Genomic DNA, 25,620 nt, shown 5'->3' with positions numbered 1-25,620 from the left:
GTCTGGGGGCAACTGCAAAAGTAGCTTGAATAGAACAAGTTCCTAGTACTGTAGTTCCGGGTGCATCTGTAGCCACGACAACATTGAAAGAAAGCTCCTAAGCCCCTTCGGTACTCGAGTCAAGAGTCGTCGAAGTCAGAACGTCAACTGGGTTGGAGAAGAATACCAAACTCCAGGCTACTGGCTGGATAGGAGGAGGGAGCGCAGTAGGAGATTTATCAGCGTGAATGGGGGCATCAGATGTTGTGGTGACCATTGGCAAGATTGTTCCTGTGCTTTGAGAAAGAAGCATACTTTCTATCCCTATTTGAATCTCTGATGATTGGGCTTCTGCTTCCCTTAGTGTCGATGCTTCACGAGCAATTACATCAGTGGCTTCCACGATACATGGAGAATATGAGGCATCAAAAGAAAGGAAGATATTTGTGCCAGGAGAATAGCCAGACTCTCCGTAATCAAGTTGCTCTTCTTTTAAGGAGGTCATCGTGATCGGATAAGGGACATTTGGACGAGTGATTTGGGTGTCAGGAGGCGGAGACTCGGCCCTAACCTCACCTTCTTCTCCGATATCTACTTCAGCCTCGGTATCTTAATTTAACAAGACGTCTCCTTCGTCAGTTATACTTGTAGAAGAAGACGTGTTGCTGCTTAGAGTGTTGGCTGAGTATTCTAACGAACTATCTTCCTCTGATATGGTTTGTTTCCCCTTGTGAGAAGTCTTCATGGGGAGAAGACGAGCGCTTTGAATGAGAGAAAGGACCTGTTGTGCCAGAATTTCAGGAGACAGTGATTTGGCACACGAACGAGTTATAGGAGATGTAATAATAGTGAACCAATTTGTAGCAGGGGAAGCTATAACTGTAGCATGACCTGCGATAGGAGGGACTGTAGCTGTTGCATGATCCATGGCAGGGATAACCGCAGTGGCTGCATGATCAATGACGGAAGAAGTCGTAGTTACGGTAGGCTCTATAGTAGGAGAAATGATGGGAGCAGGGTGTTCAGGCAGGTCTCTTCCTTCAGGAGTAGGGGAAGGCAGAATACCACCTGCGGTCTCGAATTCATCACGAGGAGTAATTAGAGTTTCTCCCTGTCTTATGAAGTCCAAAGGAGTGCCGAAAGCAATCCATACTTCCAGAGTATTTGGCAACTTTATCTCTCTAATTGGTTCTTCTATAGAAATTTTGTGGCAAAGTTGCCCTGGAACAGCGGCATGGTCTTTTTCAATAAAATATCTAATTCCTTACTCCGGTCTTTAGTTTCTTAAACGTGGAGGAGGAACCTAGATAGGATGATCCACGGGAAAACATTTGCGCACCAAGCAGTAATGATGCGTCCACCACCGCATCCAGGAGTATAAGGCTATTACTTGATGATTATACCCAGGGAGAAAGTGGGAGCCGAAATTTCTCATCAAGAGTTGCTTCCATATCAGAGCCCAATTATAGGGACCAACTCCATAACTTCTCATTATCTGCGTGACCTCCTCTCCTACCTGAGGTACAGCTTGATCATAGCCAAATTGTCTGGCGAATCTACTCGAATAGTACGGCTCTCTCCAGAACTCTATCCCTTCTCACCTGGGTAAACTGCAAGAGCGGATACAAAGAAAAAATGTCCTCTCAATGGGTTCAAAGTTGTTATTATCTTTGACCTCCCTGCCTTCGGCTTGGTAATCCAGATAGAAAGGAAAGAAATCAATAGATTCTGTCTTTTCAATCTTGTCCACTATCCAGTCATACTCTTTCTTTATCATTTTTCACTTAAGGAAATGCCATTAGGGTAGATGTTCAGGGTGGACGTAGGCCTTCTCCGGATCTCCATAAGTCCAAGGGAAGTACATGCCAAGCCAACCGGAGAAATAATGCCATGGGGTGAAAGAGGATGAGGCTCCAATTGCTGGGCTTGAGCAATGCACCGTAGCATGTCTAAAAGCTCTATATAGCGAACATAACACGGGGAGTGTGAGACCCATATCCTAGACTGTACCGTACCGTTCCGTAGGCTTTCACGGTCCTCCTGGTTGAATTCCGGCAACCCTCGACTTGTATCCGATGTTTGTGAGCTATCCTAAGCCGAGTCCTACATGCCGAAGTTAGCTCGACCCAAAACTTGTACCTTAGTGACCGCGTTGTCGTCACGATTCCAACGCTGTAACTCACGCACCGATCCGATACCCAGGCCAGGAGATGTGGGCCCGCGTTCATTTCAAAGAAACGCCGCTCATTACGAATTTTGAAAGAATCTCTACAACATGTCCTATCAATCAATTATTCAAGTTAATTCAAGTACACACCACACCACAAGAACAAGCAACCCATCCCCTTCCCTTTCCCAAAGTCAACTCTCTCTCTCCACCCATCTCTCTTTTACCCAAATTTCAACCAAGCCCATACCCTAACTATCCTTTCCTTACAATACCCATCTCTTATCATCCCATCACTCCTCTCTCTCTCTCTCTCTCCTATTTCTCAAACCTCCCAAGCAAATTCCAACGTCCAAGCATTTCTAAAAGCAATCCAAGTATGGCCCACTTTCCCACTCTCTAATCTCCCATCTCAACCATTCATTCATCATCTACCTCCATCAAAGTTGAAGATAAGGGCATGGGAGTCTAAGGGACCAAGGAGGAGTGCAATAGGTGGGTGATCCATCATTCTATTAGAAGGCCCACTTGTGATGGGACCCATTTTTTATGTATGTATTGTGATCATGGAGGGCCCATAGTGGCGGGGTCCCTCCACCACCATCCGATCTCTCCCTTCTCTCTCTCTCTTATTTTTTTGTATGTATGGTAATGATGATGATGAGGTGTGTGGCCCACCATGATGTTTACATCCAAGCCATCTATTGGTGGACCCCATCCATGTGGGACACACCATGATATTTATATGCCATCTCAACCGTCCATCTAGGAAGTGGCCCACTCCACATGTGTGGGTAGGGCCCTCCTTGATATATTTAGTCCAATCCACCCCGTCCACCCATCCAAAACAGTGTGGCCCACCTTGATCATGCTCTTTAAATCGACGCCATACATCTTTTTATCCAGGCCATCCAATGGGCTTAAATGATGAGAAAACACAAATATCAGGATGATCCAAAACAGGTGGGCCATGTGGGACCCACCTTGATGAGGTATATGCCACACCGTCTGTCAGTGGAGGTGGTTAATAGTGCAGTGTTAACTGACAGAGGGGTAGTTAACGGTGAAGTGTAAACTGGTAGTGAGGTGTACTCGCCAGCTGCATCAGAAAAAAAAAGATATATATATATATATATATATATATATAAAATAACAATATACATTATATATGTTACAAGGGGGGTAGCCATTACGTGGGACCCACCTTTTTATTTAAAAGCTACAGCGTGCAGTAGTGTGGTAGACAGCAGGGTTCGTGGGATCCATTCACGTCGTCCATCCATTATATGGGCCATACCACGTGCATGTGATACATCCACCGTCCAAGGACGGTGGCACCCATCACACGTGTGGGGATACCCCCTCCCCTATTGCATGTGACTGTCCAGGCCCTGGATGGCCTGGACGTTAGATATTTATAATATATTATATTATATTATATATATATATATTATATTATAAATATACACATGATGGTGGGCCCTATGTGAGACCCACCTCTGCCCTTTTAGTCTAGACAGTTGCATGTACAGTAGCTATATAGCTACTCCTTTGATGGCAGCAAGCCCGTAAGCCCCACATTTATGTACGTATTTCTACACCATCTACTGTTTGGACGATGGGCCCCACTATGATGTACACGCTGTATTCATACTGTCCAAGCATTTTTGAGATATCATTTTATGGCATGAGTGCAAGGATGAGTCAGATCTAAAGTTTAAGTGGACCCCACCATTTAAATAGTGGACAGTGACATCCACTGTTCAAACTTCTAAGGGCTATAGTAGTTTCCAATTAAACTGATATTTGTTTTCACTTCATCTACCTCTATGTTAACTTATGAATAGGTCGGATCTCAAAAATACATAAGGGTGGGCCCAATTTGATATACATGAGGCCCATTGGTGCGGCCTATTTGATATACATGAAGCCCATTGGTGCGCCCATCACGATGTATTTTGGCCCATGGGCGGGGCCCACCCGTTTATATTATTAGGCCCATGTAAGGAGGCCCACTTGATATATGAGGCCTAGTATTGAGGCCCATCCATGAGGGCCCATCATGATGTATATTTAAGGCCCAGGTGCAAAGCCCACCTGATGTGTATTTGAGGCCCGTGTGATGAGGCCCATGTGATATATTTGAGGTTCATGTGATAGGGCCCACCTGCCTTATATTCAAGGCCCATGTGATAGGGCCCACCTGCCTTGTATTTAAGGCCCATTTGATAGGGTCCACATGCCTTGTATTTAAGGCCCATGTGATAGGGCCCATCTATCTTGTATTTAAGGCCCATGTGATAGGGCCCACCTGCCTTGTATTTAAGGCCCATGGGCGAGGCCCAATATGATGTATTCGAGGCCCATGGACGAGGCCCAATGTGATGTATTCGAGGCCTATGAGTGAGGCCCATTATGATGTATTCGAGGCACATGGGAGAGGCCCAATGTGATGTATTCGAGGCCCATGGGTGAGGCCCAATGAGATGTATTCGAGGCCCATGGGCGAGGCCTAATGTGATGTATTCGAGGCCCATGGTTGTGATCCAATGCGATATATGTATGGCTCGTTACGTTGTGAAAGAATCCCTTGTATGGGTCACTCCTTGGGAATAGTGTTGGTTAAATGTCCACATTGATGGGCAATGCTGGTTGAAAGTCCTCATTGTGACCTTCTCTTAGGCCCTTTGTTAGGTTGATTATCGCGGCCGATTTCGATTGTCGAGGTCGATTTCGATTCTGATTGTCGAGGCCGATTGTTGAGGCCAATTTCGATTTCAACTGTCGAGGCTGATTTCGATTGTCAAGGTAGATTGTCGAGGCCGGATATCAAGGCTGATTGTCGAGGCCCAATGTGATGTATATGCGGCCCGTATTTGATGCCCATTGTGATGTACATTCGGCCCATGTTTGAGGTTAATGTGATGTATATGTGGTTTGTATTTAATGCCCATTGTGATGTGCATTCGGGCCGTGTTTGAGGCCCAATGTGATGTATATACGGCCCATAGTTGAGGCCCGTTGTGATGTGTATTCATCCCATGTTTAAGGCCCAATGTGATGTATATGAGGCCTATGTGATGAGACCTATTATGATGTATTTGAGGGCCAGGCGATGGAGCCCATTATGATGTATGTTAGGCCCATGTGAAAGACTCATCGTGATGTGTATTAAGCTCTTGTGTGAGGCCCATTGTGTTATATATTTGGCCCTTGTGTGAGGCCATGGGTCCACTATATGTTAGGCTCTATGTGGGCCATTCCTTGGAGGCAATGTTGGTTAAATGTCTACATTGTTGAAGTCGATTGTCGATGTCGATTATTGATACCGATTATGAGTATGCGATAGCATAACATCATGATATATGCCCATATGCATCATCCGCATGTTTGTTTTGAGATGTGGTTGACCATTGCATATTTCATTGGGTAGGTTGTTATGAGACTCCCTGATAGGCGGAGGTTATCTCACATTAGCGCACGGTATGCGCAGGATTGATGCATAACTGGATTGTATGACTCATGCATCTTGCATTGTGTGTTGTGATTACTATACGCCCTAGAAACATCAAGGTCGTAGCCTCCATAGGTATATCGTAGATGGCCAGATGGGACACCAAAAATCTATTGTAACATCGGCCCGCCATAAATGGCCGTGGGTGAAAATTTCTAAACCCTCTTGGTACCAGAGGACGTCCCAACATCGAGACCGAGTGGATATATATGAGTGCATGAGGGTTGTATTCCAGTAGGCCGTGTCTCCCACTATGTCGTGGTCGGTTGGGAGGGGGTGTGACCTTACCCACCTAAGGGAGTAGGCATAGCTAGACTGAGTCTGACCAGCTCCTCAATGGGTTCGCTTTCAACGAGCTGAGTAGGCATTGGTATACTGCTGGCAGGCAGGTAGTGAGGTCTTTTCCACTCACTGGGCTACTCGGCCTGAAGGGGTGGTAGCCAGTTTGGAGTGTACTAGACACCGGTGATGATCCCAGAGATGTACAGTACTGATATGTGGACTTATTGAGTAGGAGTTGTATACTTTTTTATTCATTCATTTACTATCTACTTGGGCTGGTGATGCGCAACTATTTGTTACGTGTACCTTCGCAATGGCCAGGATTTCGGTTGGGGTGCGTGACTAACCTGAGATCAGGAATTTACCACATTAAGTCTGACTATCTAAATTTAGGTATGAGACTGGTTTTGATAGAAGTCCCTTGTAGTGGACCCGTAGCCTGCGATACTACGTACTATCATCCTGACTTCACACTCCAACTTGGTCATTTCATTCGCATCACATATTACATTACATCCGCAGGCATATGGCATTTTGGGTTGCTATATTTCTGCACTTATATGACCTAAACAGACTTAGCAAGATTTACATATTACATTGTATTCTCGACATCTGATATTTGACTCTCTATGACTCCTCATTTGCATAGCTGATCTGTATTGCGTACTCTAATATTGTATGATTTATAGACTTAAAGTATTTTCGCTTACTCTGATATTGTATGATTCATGATCTTGCAAGTAATTCCGATATTATATGATTAAGGCATTGTATTCACTACGAAAGAAAGCGGCAAAGCATACAGACTACGTTATTTTTTGGTATGGATATAAACTGTAGCTACATTTACTATGGTTTTCATCCGTAGCTAAAAAAGTGCCACACCATTAATAATTAACGATGGTATTAGGGGCCCTATAGGGCCTAAAAAATTATATGTGTTCTATCTAAGCCGTCTATATATTTTGAAATATTATTATAGGGCATGAAACCAAAAATCATCTAGATCGAAGGCTAAAGTAGACCACATGGTAGGAAACGTGGAGATTAAATCACATGTGCTTCCTATGGTGTGGTCTACTTGGGCCTTTAATCTACTTTATGTTTAGGATTATTAACCAAAATAATTTATTAAAATTAATGGACAGAATGGATAAAGAAAATACATCATGGTGGGACCCACGGAGCCCCTGAGAGGACCGTCCATGGTCCCTCCGTCCAAAATTGGGTGTGCGCTTAAAACAGAGCCGCGCCCAAATCTCCCCCCATTTCTCTCACACTCTCTCACCTCTTTTACCGAATCCCTACTCTCCCAAACCCTTCTCCAACACTCGACGCTCTCAAACCCTTATCTCCCAAAACCCTTCTCTCCTCCTTGCAAAAACCAACCGACCCTCTCTCTCTCTCTCTTTGTTTATTGAGGTTTGGTGGTGTTTTCGTAGGGTGTATGGCAATGCAGATGGGAAAATAACAAGAGAGGAAGTGCAAGAGGTGAGGATTTTTCTTCTCTTCTTCCATATGCAGCCATGGCGAGTGCTTTTACGAACAAGCTATTGAAGTCGAAAGAACAAGCAGAAGAATACCCCTTTTTGATCATGGAAGAACTCAACCCTAAAAATTTTGGCTACATCACGGTACACCGTGCTTCCAATCATAGCCCAAATCATCAAGGTATATTAGACTCAGGATTTTTTGATATGGACAATTGATTAGGTGCTTTTGACTCAATGCATCTAATTTGGGTCTTTTGAATTGAGGGTTTTGATTATGTTCCTTACCAATCTCCAGTTTGTTAGTAAATTACCAGTTATTATTAATTTTTTCCTTTTCATTTTATATAAGTTGGGCCCCCTTTTTTCAGTTTTTTGGTGCATGGATCATATATGATATCAGAATTTAGGTCACTGAACAATGGCCTTGTAAAAACTAAAAAAATCTATTATATATAATCTCCTGTATGTGATGCATGCTAACTGTTTGATGAAATGTCTCCACAAGGAATGTTTTATGTGGATTGCATTTGAGTCCCATATTTTTTTCTCTACCCATGAGTCGGCCCACATGGTTGTATGGTTGGATGACCTACATTGAAACTTAATGCTGCAGGACATGCCTCAACAATTGAAAGTGAGGCTTCTAGAGGAAGTGGGAGAGCATGATAGAGAACAGATATTGTTTGTAAGCACAATATTTTCATGCCTTGGATTGTGTCATGAGTTTCTTAGATTTGAAACTATTGATATGTGGTTTTTTATTTTATTTTTCGTAATCAGTATTTGGTGTGACCTTTGAGTCATGCAAATGGTAGGCTCCACAATTAGCTAGATTCACTCATCAGATGGGACAATCAATATAAATGGATAGCCCAGGGCCTAGATCAATATACAGGGGTGGCCCATCTGATGAGTGGATCAACCTGATTCTCGACAAAGGTGATGTTCATGGAGTGGCCCAACTTTTGCATGGGTGGCCATTTCCACTAAATGTTTGCAACTCAAATCCACTTGTGCTCCAAATGCAGCCTTAGACTTTAAAACCAATATGACATTTGTTGCCAATTGTTGTTCTCTCAGTTGCAATGGCTATTGGATCACACCGCTTATCTCAAAATGTTTGTTAGTGGATATTAATAGCACTTCTTTAACTATAGAAATACAAAATTCCAAGGTATGAAAATGATTTGTATCCTCTCATTATGCAGGGTGCAACAACATAAAGGATGACAACTATTGAGGAAATAGTGGGCATGTATGTGTTGTGTGGTAAGAAGATAAGAACATTAAGCATGTTCAGCTAAAAGGAACATAAGCAGTTTCTGAAGAACTGCAATATGCTTTAGAGGATTAAGCGGGCCCCAAAGTCCTTTTTATTTAATTATATAGAATTCAAAATGGATTTTACAGTCTGCTTGCAGTTGTTGGTATCTTGTTCACAGGCATGCAATAGTTTTTTTAACTCCTCGTCTCATTTCTGTAAAATAGGAGAAAGTGTTGGTCTCATTTTTGTAAGATAATATTTATCTAAGCTGATCAACTGTTGCTAAAATTACCTTTCAATTTCCTATATTTGCGAAAGGGTACGAAAAAGATTCAGCAATTGTAGCAAATGAAGCTATCCAGAAGGCTACTCGCAATAAATTAGATGTTGTTTTTGTAGATATAGCTAGGTGGATGTAGGTAACTATTATGTAGGATATCTTTGGGGTTAATTTGTTTTCCTTCTCTTTTGCTCTTTTGGTAGTTGGAGTACCTTCCACGAGTCTTGTATTTCTTCACTGGTGTGCATTTGTGTACTCAGTTGCATAATTTAATGTTACATTTCAAGACAAATGAACAACACTGACGAGAGCACTTTCCAAGCTCATTTATCTTAACAACCTGGATCTGGTTCTTTTAGCTGGAGAGGCACTGATCAGGTTTAGTATTTGTTGCAACTTTATTGTACTCGCTACATCAAAATCATGCTTTTCAATTCCCTTCTATTGGAGAAGAAAAAAAATAGCGGCCATGTAAGAAAATAAAATATATGGTTAACCAATGAGAAATTGATAGAATTACAGTTCAGAAACAAAATATGTTCTTATACTTGTTTGTCTTTTAAAGAATTCAGAAAGATGGGTATTGATTTTTTATTTTATTTTTAGAATTTTTGAATTTTGAACAAGTTGGGCTGTTGATTGTAGATGGGTACTACAACAGCTTGCTTGCTCTGTTTGACCACTAATGTAAGAACTTTAGATGGGTACTACATCCAAAGCTAGCCTAAGTTATTTCTTCTAGTTCATTGAATTTTGAGACCAGTAGCTCTTAAACTATAGTTAATCTGTCTTTTATTCTCTACTTTGTGATTGTTGTAGATGATGAAAATGGTGATGAAGAAGGAGATCTTATCATGGAAGCATCTCTTACAAGTTTAATGTCATTTGTTTCATTTCAGTTATCAGTCTCTTTTATATTTTATCAAATTAATAAAAGCTTTCACAATCTCAAACAATAAAACTAACAATCATCAACATCCATGAAGATGAAAGCTTCACAAGATGTTAAAAATCTTACACATTGAAGAGAATAGAAAAGAAGAAGAAGAAGAAGGAAAATACATCAGGTTTATTTTCTTCTTCTTAAACCTTCATATGATTTGGCTTGGCTCTTGGAGAGGGCTGAATTATTTTTTTTAGTTCTTCCTTCCAACTCTTCAAAATATGATGCGGCTGGAAGACTAATACAAACTTGCATTTCTTCTTTTATACACTTCAGCTTTCAACCCACACACCATGTCATGTGCCAAGCACATGCCATGTCACCAACCTGACACCATTTCATTTCCCGTCATCTGAATTTGAATTTTAAATTGAAGACTCAATTGCATTATGAAGGAGTTCTCTGATGGATAGCACTTGTACATATCCCCCACGTGCTAGCGACTGGTTAAAATGTGGTAGGTTACAGTGGCATGTATGGCTACACGCTAAACTAGCAACGACTTGTAGAACAAAAATAAAATAAAATTCTACAAGTGATCTTCCTAACCTATCCATGCTAGATTGTCATGTGTACAATGTGCATATAGATGAACATATGGATAAAATACATGCATGCATGTTAGTGCTTCCTGTTGAAAGGGTTGAAGCCAAATTCTACATTTAATGGATTTTGGATCAGAGATCATTCCAATGGCTGTTGAAGAATACAATGTTCAGGTAATGAATTCCTCAAAATCCTCTATATTATTGTAGATTATCTCTTTTAAAAAAAAAGTGTAGATTCTCTCAAAGGCCAGTTTACAAGGGGGTTGCTGCTACAATTGTTGGCACCTTTCTAGGCCTAAGAGTGAGTTATCAGGTTCCAGTCAGCCTTTATATAAAGAAAGGAACCATATATTAGTCTCAGTTTTCTGAGAACAAAAATTGGGCATTTAAGCCATAGTAGTAAAAGTCTCTAACAAGGCTGCCACATTCATAACTTGGCAGGCATATCTATTTAATGGCTACTGGGAAGATATTGGGACCATTAAGTCCTTTTTTTATGCTAACTTGGCTCTCACAGGTTAGGCAAACCAATTTTTTGATGTGAATGTGTTGTTGAAACAAATTGCAATTATTTGTACTTATACACTGAAATGACCAAATTGTATTTTCCTTGCTTCTAAATATACACTTCAAGTCATGATGTATTGTTTGGGTGTTGATTATGTCAAAAAAATGAATTTAAAACATTCACTTGTGTTTTCTTAAATTGCAAATTTACTTGCATAAGCAGGCAATATAAGTACCTTTTCTGGAAAGAAAATCTGGATATATGATAATCATAGGACTCTAGAAAATGGTTGGTAATAAAATTTCTATTTTCTTGATATTCTTTTGTTTTCATGTGTAGATAAAGGAACTGGTATTGTATGTTAGAACAAAAGGTTGCTGATAACAGGTATCTCTAGAGTTATTCCATGCATTTCCATTTCATCTTCTTTTCCTTCTATCATTTTAACTCTCTCACATTAGTTTTCTTTAGGTCAGACTTTTGGTTGGGGCATAGTTAGTACCTGATGTATAGTTTGGGGCAGAGTTACTATTTCATGTGGAGGGTTGCAAATCCAAGAGAATTACAGCCGCACACAAGAAAACTCTTGTGTGCTTTTTTTCCCTCCATTCATTGTTACTTCTATTTTGCCAATAGTCTTCATGAGAACTTATGGCTTTCCATTTCATCATCATCACCAGGTTTAGTTTAATCCACTTATGAATCTAAAACTGATCATCATCATCATCATTGGGTTCAGCTTAATCTACTGACAGTTTTTTTTTTTTTTTAAAGAAAAAGCTACCACCTTGGAAATTTTGGTCCATTCCATCCTTGATTTATGAAAGCTACCAACTTCGTGAGAAGAGTATGATTAGTTTTGTTTAGTTTTTTTATTTTATTTTATTTTTATTTTTATTTTTTGTATTGACTTGATTTATGTGTAGACCATGTACCTAGTTCTAATGGAGAAACCAAGTGCAAGGATGGGCTTTCATCAGACAATGTACATGAGACATCCATGAACTCAAATTAAAGCCGGATTGAATTGTGTGACCCACTGTCTTGAAGTCATTGTCCCAAAATCAGATTGGTTGAGCAATCATGACCTTTGATTCGTAGACGCATATATGATGTGTTACCCATACAAGCTTTCGTTCCAGTCCAAAAGATCAGTTATTGAATGGTCCTTAGGCATGCTGATTGATGTAAATTTGGCCCATTTTTTTAGACTAATACAGCACAGAAATTCAGAAACTGTGACTTTTGAGCTATGGGCATGCTTCATGGAGGGACACTAGATGAATGGATGGAAGATCCTGCTAAAATCACTCATACAGTGGGTCCCTGGTGGATGATCCTGCTTGGTAAGATAGGTTAAATGTCACTACACCAATATTACAAAATTGGAATGGATATATTTTTGGTTTAAGAATGGCTGCTAAAATCACTCTTCCCTTTTTGTGCTTTTTTTGGTTAGATGCATTTATATGTTTTATTTCCCTGCTCTAGAGTTAGAAACTGAAAAATAAAAACAACAGACGAAACACTGTTAAACTGTAATTGATATTTGAGTTTCATAGAATTCGAATAGATAACCATGATTTAAAATTTAAAATGCTTTACCATATTATTGTCGAAGCTATCCGGATGTTGAGCGGGGGTCCCTGGAAGGTGAGAACCGCTGTTATGACCATGATGAAGCTGTCTATTTCCTATGGACAGCAATATGGGTGGCCTGGCCATTTGGACAGGCCCGTGTTTATGTATTATCTCGAAATTGATGAAGCAGATCCGGATGTGCGTTGGAGCTATCCGGATGTTGAGCGAGGGTCCCTGGAAGGTAGGAACCGCTGATATTTATTTTTTCCCTTCATCACTGTCTGTGTGATCTTATGAATAGGTTGTATGATAAATAAACATCACTATAGGCCCGGTCCCGAACCTGAACCCTAAACCTAAACCTATTCTCAAATCCTTAAACCTAAACCTAAAACTAAACCTATAACCTATAACCTAAACCTAAACCTAATCCTATAACCTATAACTTATAACCTATTCTCAAATCCCTAAACCTAATCCTATAACCTTAACCCTAACCTAAACCTAAACCCGAACCCAAATTCCTAAACCCATAACCTATAACCTCAATCTAAACCTATAACCTATAACCTAAACCTAAACCCAAACCTATAACCTACCTATAACCTACACCTAAACCTATAACCTATAACCTTAACCTAAAGCTAAACCTATAAACTAAACCTATAACCTATAACCTAAACCTAAACCTATTCTCAAATCCTAAACCTAAACCTAAACCTAAACCTATAACCCACCTAAACCTAAACCTATAACCTTAACCTAAACCTTAACCTAAACCTAAACTTATAACCTATAAACTAAATCTATAACCTATAACCTAAACCTAAACCTATTCTCAAATCCCTAAACCTAAACCTAAACCTATAACCTATAAACCCAAACCTATAACCTATAACCTATAACCCACCTAAACCTAAACCTATAACCTTAACCTAAACCTTAACCTAAACCTAAACTTATAACCTATAAACTAAATCTATAACCTATAACCTAAACCTAAACCTATTCTCAAATCCCTAAACCTAAACCTAAACCTATAACCTATAACCTATAACCTAATCCTATAACCTATTCTCAAATCCCTAAATCTAAACCTATAACCTTAACCTTAACCTAAACCTAAACCTGAACCCGAATTCCTAAACCTATAACCTATAACCTATAACCTAATCCTATAACCTATTCTCAAATCCCTAAACCTAAACCTATAACCTTAACCTTAACCTAAATCTAAACCCAAACCCAAATTCCTAAACCTATATAACCTATAACTTAAACCCAAACCTAAACCCAAACCTATAACCTATAACCTATAACCTATAACCTACCTATAATCTACACCTAAACCTAAACCTAGAACCTTAACCTAAACCTAAACCTATAACCTATAAACTAAACCATCCCAGGATCAGAATATGGCGTATGCACGTTGGGAGCCGAGAATGGGGTTCTATGGAGGCCGTCGGTACCGGATTTGGTGATCAGGAATTTTGTGAGCACGGTTTCCGAGTTTAGGGCGTGATAGGGAGCTTGAGAATAATTTTTCCTGCCTTCCGCCATAGTGCATGTTGCTACAAATAAGGTTAGTCGAACAGAGTTCGAGCTTTTCGAACTAGGAAGGACAACCAAGCTTAACCAATAAGCCAAGAAAGAAACTTAGTCTCAATGGTGAATTTGGTTGGACCCTTTATCTTTTTTGCAAGTGGCTTCCAATTCGGCGCATTGACTGCCAGGGAACCTAAGGGACGAAAAAAAGTGAAATAAGGATATATACATGTGTGAAAAAAATTTTGTCTGAAAGGGAAAAGGAATGTTGAAATGCTTTATAGTTGGTATCGTGAGAAATGTGTGAGCCATTGAAGAGTGGATATCTTGTGAACATCGGGGAAGCAAGACATCTCGTGGAAGAGTTCAATGGTAGATGCTGAAATCTTAGGCACCCTATTAGGGGCAACGTAAGAAAATTTCTTGTTCGTAGGAATGTACTCATCCAAAAAGGATCCGGAGATAGGCAAACCTGCCATCCTATGTAGATCCCACGGAGTGATACTTACTTCACCAACCGAGAGGTGAAAAGAATTTACAGTAGAAGACCAGTACTTTAGAAAGCTCTTGTAAATCATAATGTCCTTGTGAAAGAACTCTGAGGTGGCTTCTATAGCATAATATATCTTCGCCGTAATGAGAACATCTTTATATTTCTTTAAGATTGCTTTAGTCCATGTGTTATAGTATGGACGATCAGCCCAAAGACCCTGTGTCCTAAATTCATCTTTACCCCACAGAGAGTCGCGATCACAAAAACGCTGTTGAATTGTCTCGAAGTAATGAGTGGGGTATAGGGCATGAGGGTTGTAACATGGTGTAAGGAAGTGCATGTATGATATCTACCTGGTCTTCTGGATTAGGCATTTTCCATAAGATAGCCCTCAAGGATTTTTAGCTCTTTGATGACCCAATTTGACACATATAAGAGTCAGTTTTGTGTCATATAGTCGGTCGGTTCACTTTAGAGTATTGACAGATGATGCTGGAGATGTAAGGGGATGATGATAGTCTCATCATTGTATGGATTGCGGAATTTGATGGTGTCAGCGTTAGACTTGATCATAGCCCAGGCGTTTTGGAAGCATCTCTTATTGTGCTCCTGGATTTTCTCTTGGAAGGCTTCATCTTTATTATTTTCCCTTACTTTCTTCAAAATTGATAAAGAGGGGGAAGATTCGGCAGGGGCCAGGCGGGTATTGTCTGTTCGGAGATTGGCAGTGGATTTTAGCCAGTCGTCCCAATCAGACTCTTGGCCTTCAGTGGGAGGTCCCTCTATCTCTCTCATCAGGACGGTCGTGGGAATGTGGTCGGACAGACATTGGAGTAGTCAGCGAAATTGATGATAGAAGGAGCGGGTTCCTTAAAGAAGGAAGAATAGCCTTCAGTAGATCTAGGTTTTTTTTCAAGTGTGAGCCTCAGCTGGTTGAGAGTCTGAGGGTCCAACAGTATTTGGGGAAGCATGAGGTCTCTTAGAGCTAGCCATCGGAGATCTGTGGAATTTGCAAATACACAAAAGTTAATGAACAAATTAAAATCAGGGAAAGAAGTTTGAAGTATGCATGATAATTCTAAGTCCCAGAAGTTGAAAGAGTAGAGCAAATCTTGCTGCGTGCAGGGAGAAAGCAAGTTCCGATTATGAACAAGTTTGCACTGTGTGTAAAGTTCATTGTGCATAGGGTTATTGTGCGCAAGAAGCCATTATGCGCAAAATCCATTGTGTGAAAGAAGCCATTGTGGATAAAATCCATTGTGTGCAAGAAGTCATTGTGTGCAAGAAAGTATTGTGCGCATAAGGCGTTGTGTGCTACCTGTTGTTGTGCGCAGAGAGGTTCAGCGCACAAAAGGACTTCGACGAATGGGAAGTGAAGCTGAGTAAAGAAAGCAAGTGCTGACTCTATATTTATAGGCTTGCGCGATCTAGTGTGCGCAATTCATCATGCGCAAGTCATTATGCGTAAAATGGTAAAAAGCGTGCAATGGAAAGAATGGAGTGAAATTTAGTTAGAGTATTGAAGTATTGATCCCAGATTTTTATTTTTTATAAATAAAAAAACAAAAAATGCAGGATCAAGGGGGCATCTGTTGAGGCATAAAAAGAGAGAGGCAATTTTTGTTGCACGCAAAGGCGCTATGTGCTAAAACAAGCCAGTCCACGCAATGAAGCCTACGCAATGGAGTCTGCGTAATGGAGCCCGCACAGTGGGGGTGTGCAATGGAGCTCGCACAGTAGGGGGCGCACAATGAAGACCGCATACTCAGGTCCGCATAGGGGGGATCGGCGTACAATGAATACGTGGCATATTCACACATGTGGGAGAGCTATAAATACCCCATGACCCCTTTAAAGGGGTCATTAGTACTAGATTCAGGAGAAAAAAAAGGAGAGGAGCAGACCTTGGAGGGAAAAAGGTATAGTCCAGACCCATTGTACGAAATAGGTGTTGTGCGGTGCACAACACTGTCAGCGCACAACAGGCTGTAGCGCACAATAAGCTTCGGCACACAATGCCTCCAGCGCACAATGCTCCTGTGCAAAGTGCTGCCAGCATACAATGATATTTCTCCGCTAAAGTGACATATGTGTGATTTCTCAAGCAGTTAAAGATCAAACAAAAAAGCTTCAGATTTGATCAATGGAGTGATCAAGATATATGTCACATTTGCTTTGTATTATGATTCTATGAATATTCTATTTTGAAATCAAAGGAGAGAAAGGATGTAAAAGAATTCAGAATGAAAAAATGTCATGATTATCTTCTTCATCTTCTTTTATTAATCATTGAGTGAATGGAATCCCCCAAATCAAATGCATTTGTTTCTTGTTCGAAACAATATCCAATTGCCTGATATGATACAATAAATCATGAAAATCTCAAACACTGATTAAACAACATACAGAAATGCGTTTCTCTTGAATCAGCTTCAAATTATAGCAGTAGCAAGTTTGTTCAAAATGCTTGCTACTTTCTATGCAAAAGTTAAATTCTTCAAGATCGACTATGAGTCTTTAATTATAATATGCTTATCCTTCCGAAGAGAGTAACGATGCCTTCCTGTCTCTTGCTTTCCTGACAATGAAGGAAGGTTATCTTGTAAAATCTGTAAAGGTGGAGGAGGATGAAAATATGAAGAATTATCATTCTCTTTTGGATGATCTAAAACATTCAAATGTATTCTTTAGATTCTTCAAAGGAGCACCAAATGCTATCCATCCTTCAAGGGTATCAACAGGCTTCATTTTGTAAATATTATCTTCTGAAGAAATCTTTATACAAAGTTGACCTAGAGAGGGGGTATGATTTATTTCTTTAAAGTAATTTATGCCTTGATCTTTCTGATAATTTCTTTTGTGTGGTGGAGGAATCCATATGGTACAATTAACTGGGTAATAATTGCACACTAAGTAATATTGATGAGCCCACCAACGCATCCAACTATAAGAAGCATGAACTGGATAATTATAGCCACAAATTATAAAGTGTGATCCAGTATGAACATTCAAAAGTTGCTTCTATAGCAAGGCCTAGTTATATGGTTCGATGCAATAACTTCTCATTACTCTAGTAATAATATTACAAGTCTCCGTTACGGTCTGGTCAAATCTAAATTGACGAGCAAATCTGCTTGGATAATATGGTTCATGCCAAAATGAACTATCTTCCCTCAATGGAAGAGTATTGGACCTGATGGAGACAAGAAATGAATGTTCGCCAAAAGAAATAGAACCATCATCAGTCACTTATATGACCTCCGAAAATCTACTAAATGGAAATTGAAAGAAGTATTCTCTATTTTTCTGGCAACCCAAGCATTCAATCTTTCAAGCATCTTTCTCAGTTGATGATGTTGGAGTGGAAGCAAACGAGGATTTGAATAGGGTCTTTAAGAATTAGCAAATGTCTAAGGAAAATACACTCCTAGCCAGCCTATGAAGAAATGATAAGGAATACAAACTAGAAAAGACTCAACATTTGAGCCTTTAGAGAAAAAAATGACATCTCTGAAAGCACGATATAATAAGTAAAGAATGCAACAAATGCAATGCAAAACATGCTAACAAGCATAAAGATGGAATGACCAAATCATTATCATATTGCAAATATTATAGTCATTCTAAAATCTTGAAAGATGGTTCTCTGATCAAGTTCCTCAAAGATGAAGTCGCCACAGCTGTTATAGTAGCAAGTTTCGATGAAAAGAGAATTATGCGAATAAGGGAGTTAAAACTGTGGAGGATGCAATTGTGGCCATGTTTATAGAAAGGAGTTCAATCTGATTAACCACTATAAAGATAGAGTGCTTTCATTGCTGCCATCATCCTTCTTATTGAATTATTTATTCAGTGCTTTTGACTGGGGGCATTCAGTCTTCCATTCAAGCCCGATCATTCAATCTTCCATTCAAGCGTGATCATTTAGTCTTCCGTTCGAGCACGATCATTTAGTCTTCTATTCAAGCCGGATCATTCAGTCTTCCGTTCGAACTTGACTGTTGAAGATCTCTGTTAAACCGATCATTCTCTGACGTGAAAGGATTTTTGTACAGAAGAAGATCGATCCTCCATTTGATTTCGTAAAACAATCAAAGAAGGATTGAGGGGGCATCTATTGGGGCACAAAAAATATTCAAGTCGATAGGAGTTTGGTTTATTACACATCAAGGTCCAAGATAGGTAGCCCTGCCCATTGCACTGCCCTCTCTCTATCATCCCTCTCTAGAAAATCTACTGCGATGAATAGTTATGTGGAATGAATTATGCTGTGGATGAGTAGTTGCGTAGGTGAATAGTTGCGTGGGTGAATAATGTTATGCGGAATGGGGACTGTGGCACAAAAATCGATGTCTCACACGTCAAAAAGCCTATAAATAGCCCTTCCCCCTTTCATTTGTATCATCATCAGAGGTTTTAGAGAGGTGCCAGGAGAGAGAGAGAGAGAGAGAGAGAGAGAGAGGGAATAAGTATTGGAAGGATTAGTTATGCGGAATCGTGCAACTCAAGATGAGTTGTGTGTACCTATGCAACAAACGAATGTCAGCATGAAGCAAGGATCTTGGACCCACACAACACCTCTGTTGCTTCGATGGATGTAAAACACTCCAAAATTGCCATTGAACTACTTCTCCTTTCATGCTTGCACTAATTCTCTATAATTTGTTTCAGAATCAAGGGAGATATAAGGATGTAAATAAACTCAGAATTAACAAAATCTATGATGATCAATATTCTTCTATTTTCTTTGTTATTATTGAATGATAAATCTCCAAACTAAATGCATTTGTTTCTTGTCGAAACACTATTTTATCCTAATATATTCACAAGCATATATATATATATATATGATTTTTCAATTTCTTCACATATTAGTAATAAATTTCACAAATTTCCACACGCATCACATTACATATTTATATAATTTATTTCTGACCCTTTTTGTCACAAGTTGACAAAGGAAGAATTCATAATATAAATGCATTAGCATTATGAATGAAATGAAAGAATATCATCAATGCAAGTGAAAAGAAACATAACATCATATAAAAAGTAGCATACACTATAAAACAGTGTATCAAGTCACACCAAACCATTATAATACAAAGTTATTACAGACCCAGCAGTAACAAAAAATAATAATCTCACTCTGACTCAGAAGAGGATGGAGCAGGCATCATAGGATCATTAATCCTTAAACTCCTACTAAATCTATGAAAGTACTTTTTGATGTACTTAATATTCTTTTTTTGAGTTTGGACTAATGATTCTTAAGATACTTGAATCCACTTTATGTTTTAATGTTGACAACCTCTCATAAAATTGAGAGGGGTGATAGTCTGAGTCCGGCGTATCTTCGAAAGCTTCCAAGTTATCAAAAATGTCGTCCATATTAATGCACAAATTATTTTAATTTTATTTTTTCATTTGATTTTCTTTTAATGTAAAAATTATTTACAATTAAAAAATAGAGAATAAATGCAAAAAGAAATGTAAAAATACAAATATCATTATTTAACAACACATAATCCAATATCATGCTTTAAATTTGAGAATTTGACACTGTCAAGCGGCTTAGTCAGGATATTTGCAAGTTGTTTCTCAATTTGAATGTATTCCAGCATGATAGTCTTATCTTCAATTAATTCTCGTATGTAATGATATCTTATGTCAAAATGTTTTATACAAGAATGCTGAATTGGATTTTTCGATATATTTATCACACTAGCACTACCAAAAAAAGGGACAAAGGCTACGGATAAAATCCTTAGCCATAGACCTATGGCTACGGACTAAAACCGTAGCCAGTCCGCAACACGACCGTCGTTGTAGGTGCCATAACAATAGGTCCGGAACTTATGGATACGGACTTAATCCATAGCTATAAGTTAAATAGCTACAGATATAATCTGTAGCAATTATATCTGTAGCAAAAACTTCAAACAACTACGGATATTATTTGTAGTTGAAAGTCCATAGCAATAGGTCAAAATTGAAAAGGCTACACCTATCTGATTAGTGGCTACGGATTTAATCCGTAGCTATAGGTTAAATAGCTACAGATATAATCCGTAGCAATTATATATGTAGCAAAAACTTCAAACAGCTATGAATCTTATTTGTAGCTGAAGGTCCGTAGCAATATGCCAAAATTGAAAAGGCTACACTTGTCTGATTAGTGGCCACGGTCAATATCCATAGCTATTTTGTACATTTAAATCATTTATTCATTCAATTACCACCTGTACAATCATTCATTCATTCAATTACAATAATTCATTCATTCAATTACAATCCTTCATTCAATCAATTACATCATTCATTCCTTCAATTACAATCCTTCATTCAATCAATTACAATTACAATCCTTCATTCAATCAATTACAGTTACAATTACAATGATGCTGAAAATACAAATCTTTGGCTTCATTAGAGAAATGTGCTCGACTTCACCCTGAAATTTCAATAGCTACTAAAATTACATCATCCTACAAACAGTCATGTCATTCATAAATTAGAATGCCCATTGGGGAAAAGAAAGATAGTGAAAGAAGTGCATCATGTATAACCACTTTTTTTCTTCTTAATGAATTAAAAAAAAACTCAAAGAGGAATGAAATTGACACAAAAGAAATGGTCTCGCCATATGATTATAGGTTTTGGTTTTGGTTTAGGTTATAGGTTTAGGTTAAAGTTAGGCTATAGGTTATAATTAAGTTTAGCTTATAGGTTAAGGTTTAGGTTATAGGTTTTGGTTTAGGTTTAGGTTAAGGTTTAGGTTTAGGTTATAGATTTAGGTTTAGGTTATAGGTTATAGCTTTTGGGAACTTGATTATAGGTTAAGGTTTAGGTTTAGGAAATCGGGTTCGGGTTCAGGATCGGGTTTAGGTTTGGGTTTTCAAGTTTAGGTTTAGGTTAAGTAGTTAAGATTAGGATTAGGTGTAGGTTTGGGTTTAAGGATTTGAGAATACATTTAGGTTTTAAGTTTAAGTTTAAATTAAAGGTTTAGGGAAAGGTTATAAGTTTAGGTTATGGGTTATAGCTTTAGGGAATTGAGAATGGGCTATGGTTTAGGTTTAGGAAATCGAGTTCAGGTTCAGGATTGGGTTTAAGTTTGGGTTTTCAAGTTTAGGTTTAGGTTTAGGTTAGGGAGTTGAGATTAGGATTAGGTGTAGGTTTAGGTTTAGGGAATTGAGTTTAGGTTATAGGTTTAGGGAAAGGTTAGGTTTAGGTCATAGGTTTTGGGATTTGGGAATAGTTTTAGGTTATAAATATAGGTTTAGGTTAGGTTATAGGTTAAGGTTTAGGGATTTGAGTTTATGCTATAGGTTTAGGTTTAGGTCTAGGTTTAGGTTTAGGGAATTGAGTTTAGATTATAGGTTTAGGGAAAGGTTAGGTTTAGGTTATAGGTTTTGGGATTTGTGAATAGTTTTTGGTTATAAGTATAGGTTTAGATTAGGTTATAGGTTAAGGTTTAGGGATTTGAGTTTAGATTATAGGATTAGGTTACGGTTTAGGTTTAGGTTATAGGTTTTGGGATTTGAGAATGGGTTCGGGTTAAGGTTATAGGTTTTGGTTTTGGTTTAAGTTATAGGTTTTTGGATTTGAGAATGGGTTCGGGTTTAGGTTATAGGTTTTGGTTTTGGTTTAGGTTATAGGTTATATGTTTATGTTAAGGTTTAGGTTAGGTTAAAGGTTTTGGGATTTGAGAATGAGTTCAAGTTTAGGTTATAGGTTTTGGTTTTGGTTTAGGTTATAGGTTTAGGTTTAGGTTATAGGTTTTGGTTTAGGTTTAGGTTATAGCTTTGGGATTTGAGAATGAGTTCGGGCTTAGGTTATAGGTTTGGTTTTGGTTTAGGTTATAGGTTTTGGTTTTGGTTATAGGTTATAGGTTTAGGTTTAGGTTAAAGTTTAGGTTTATGTTAAGGTTTAGGTTTACGTTATAGGTTTTGGGATTTGAGAATGGGTTCGGGTTTAGGTTATAGGTTTTGGGATTTGAGAAGGGGTTCGGGTTTAGGTTATAAGTTTTGGTTTTGGTTTAGGTTTAGGTTATAGGTTTTTGGATTTGAGTATGGGTTATGGTTCAAGTTTAGGAAATTGGGTTCAGGCTCGGGATTGGGTTTAGGTTTGGGTTTTCAAGTTTAGGTTTAGGTTTAGGTTAGGAAGTTAAGATTAGGATTAGGTGTAGGTTTAGGTTTAGGGAGTTGAGTTTAGGTTATAGGTTTAGGGAAAGGTTAGGTTTAGGTTATAGGTTTTAGGATTTGAGAATAGTTTTAAGTTATAAGTATAGGTTTAGGTTAGGTTACAAGTTAAGGTTTAGGGATTTGAGTTTAGGTTATGGGATTAGGTTTAGGTTTAGGTTTAGGGATTTGAGTTTAGGTTATAGGTTTAGGTTTAGGTTTTAGGTTTAGGTTTAGGTTTAGGTTTGTGTTTTGAGATTTGAGAATGGGTTCGGGTTTAGGTTATAGGTTTTGGGATTTGATAATGGGTTCGGGTTTAGGTTATAGGTTTTGGTTTTGGTTTTGGTTTTGGTTATAGGTTTTGATTTAGGTTATAGGTTAACGGTTTAAGTTAAGGTTTAGGTTTAGGTTGTAGGTTTTTAGATTTGAAAATGGGTTCGGGTTTAGGTTATAAGTTTTGGTTTTAGTTTAGGTTATAGGTTTTTGGATTTGAGAATGGGTTATGGTTTAGGTTTAGGAAATCGGGTTCAGGTTCAGGATTGGGTTTAAGTTTGGGTTTTCAAGTTTAGGTTTAGGTTTAGGTTAGGGAGTTGAGATTAGGATTAGGTATAGGTTTAGCTTTAGGGAATTGAGTTTAGGTTATAGGTTTTGGGAAAGGTTAGGTTTAAGTTATAAGTTTTGGGATTTGGTTTAGGTTATAGGTTTTGGTTTAGGTTATAGGTTTAGGTTATAGGTTTTTGGATTTGAGAATGGGTTCGGGTTTCGGTTATAGGTTTTGTGATTTGAGAATGGGTTCGGGTTTAGGTTATAGGTTTTTGGATTTGAATATGGGTTATGGTTTAGGTTTAGGAAATTGGGTTCAGGTTCGGGATTGGGTTTAGGTTTGGGTTTTCAAGTTTAGGTTTAGGTTTAGGTTTAGGTTAGGGAGTTAAGATTAGGATTAGGTGTAGGTTTAGGTGAATTAAATTTAGGTTATAGGTTTAGGGAAAGGTTAGGTTTAGGTTATAGGTTTTGGGATTTGAGAATAGTTTTAGGTTATAAGTTTAGGTTAGGTTACAAGTTAAGGTTTAGGGATTTGAGTTTAGGTTATAGGATTAGGTTTAGGTTTAGGTTTAGGGATTTGAGTTTAGGTTATAGGTTTGGGTTTAGGTTTTAGGTTTAGGTTTAGGTTCAGGTTTGGGTTTTGAGATTTGAGAATGGGTTCGGGTTTAGGTTATAGGTTTTGGTTTTGGTTTAGGTTATAGGCTTTGGGATTTGATAATGGGTTCGGGTTTAGTTATAGGTTTTGGTTTTGGTTATGGTTATAGGTTTTAATTTAGGTTATAGGTTAACGGTTTAGGTTAAGGTTTAGGTTTAGGTTATAGGTTTTTGGATTTGAGAATGGGTTCGGGTTTAGGTTATAAGTTTTAGTTTTAGTTTAGGTTTAGGTTTAGGTTATAGGTTTTTGGATTTGAGAATGGGTTATGGTTTAGGTTTAGGAAATCAGGTTCAGGTTCGGGATTGGGTTTAAGTTTGGGTTTTCAAGTTTAGGTTTAGGTTTAGGTTAGGGAGTTGAGATTAGGATTAGGTGTAGGTTTAGCTTTAGGGAACTGAGTTTAGGTTATAGGTTTAGGGAAAGGTTAGGTTTAGGTTATAGGTTTTGGTTTAGGTTATAGGTTTTTGGATTTGAGAATGGGTTCGGGTTTAGGTTATAGGTTTTGGTTTAGGTTATAGGTTTTGTGATTTGAGAATGGGTTCAAGTTTAGGTTATAAGTTTTGGTTTAGGTTTAGGTTTAGGTGATAGGTTTTTGGATTTGAGTATGGGTTATGGTTTAGGTTTAAGAAATTGGGTTCAGGTTCGGGATTGGGTTTAGGTTTGGGTTTTCAAGTTTAGGTTAGGTTAAGGAGTTAAGATTAGGATTAGGTGTAGGTTTAGGTTTAGGGAATTGAGTTTAGGTTATAGGTTTAGGGAATGGTTAGGTTTAAGTTATAGGTTTTGGGATTTGAGAATAATTTTAAGTTATAAGTATAGGTTTAGGTTAAGTTACAAGTTAAGGTTTAGGGATTTGAGTTTAGGTTATAGGATTAGGTTTAGGTTTAGGTTTAGGGATTTGAGTTTAGGTTATAGGTTTAGGTTTAGGTTTTAAGTTTAGGTTTAGGTTTAGGTTTAGGTTTTGAGATTTGAGAATGGGTTCGGGTTTAGGTTATAGGTTTTGGTTTTGGTTTAGGTTATAAGTTTTGGAATTTGATAATGGGTTTGGGTTTAGGTTATAGGTTTTGGTTTTGGTTTAGGTTATAGGTTTTGATTTAGGTTATAGGTTAACGGTTTAGGTTAAGGTTTAGGTTTAGATTATAGGTTTTTGGATTTGAGAATGGGTTCGGGTTTAGGTTATAAGTTTTGGTTTTAGTTTAGGTTTAGGTTTAGGTTATAGGTTTTTGGATTTGAGAATGGGTTATGGTTTAGGTTTAGGAAATTAGGTTCAGGTTCAGGATTGGGTTTTCAAGTTTAGATTTAGGTTTAGGTTAGGGAGTTGAGATTAGGATTAGGTGTAGGTTTAGCTTTAGGGAATTGAGTTTAGGTTATAGGTTTAGGGAAAGGTTAAGGTTAAGTTATAGGTTTTGGGATTTGGTTTACGTTATATGTTTTGGTTTAGGTTATAGGTTTTTCGATTTGAGAATGGGTTCGGGTTTAGGTTATAGGTTTTGGTTTCGGTTATAGGTTTTGTGATTTGAGAATGGGTTCGGGTTTAGGTTATAAGTTTTGGTTTTGGTTTTGGTTTAGGTTATAGGTTTTTGGATTTGGGTATGGGTTATGGTTTAGGTTTAGGAAATTGGGTTCAAGTTCGAGATTGGGTTTAGGT

The 25,620-nt window shown here is 38.3% G+C and overlaps 1 long non-coding RNA gene across 1 annotated transcript; it reads left to right on the top strand.

Moving 5' to 3' along the window:
• The first annotated feature begins 7,218 nt into the window (after positions 1–7,218).
• LOC131249458 (uncharacterized) lies at positions 7,219–8,720 on the top strand. Its single transcript, XR_009172850.1, has 3 exons — positions 7,219–7,613; positions 8,049–8,120; positions 8,644–8,720. It is a non-coding gene; the product is annotated as an uncharacterized LOC131249458 (long non-coding RNA).
• The last annotated feature ends 16,900 nt before the right edge of the window (positions 8,721–25,620 follow it).

This window comes from Magnolia sinica, chromosome 1 (assembly GCF_029962835.1).
Source record: "Magnolia sinica isolate HGM2019 chromosome 1, MsV1, whole genome shotgun sequence".
In the NCBI taxonomy this organism is placed as follows: Eukaryota; Viridiplantae; Streptophyta; class Magnoliopsida; order Magnoliales; family Magnoliaceae; genus Magnolia; species Magnolia sinica.
The sequence above is the reverse complement of the archived record's forward strand: the minus strand, read 5'-3'. Positions and strand labels throughout refer to the sequence as shown.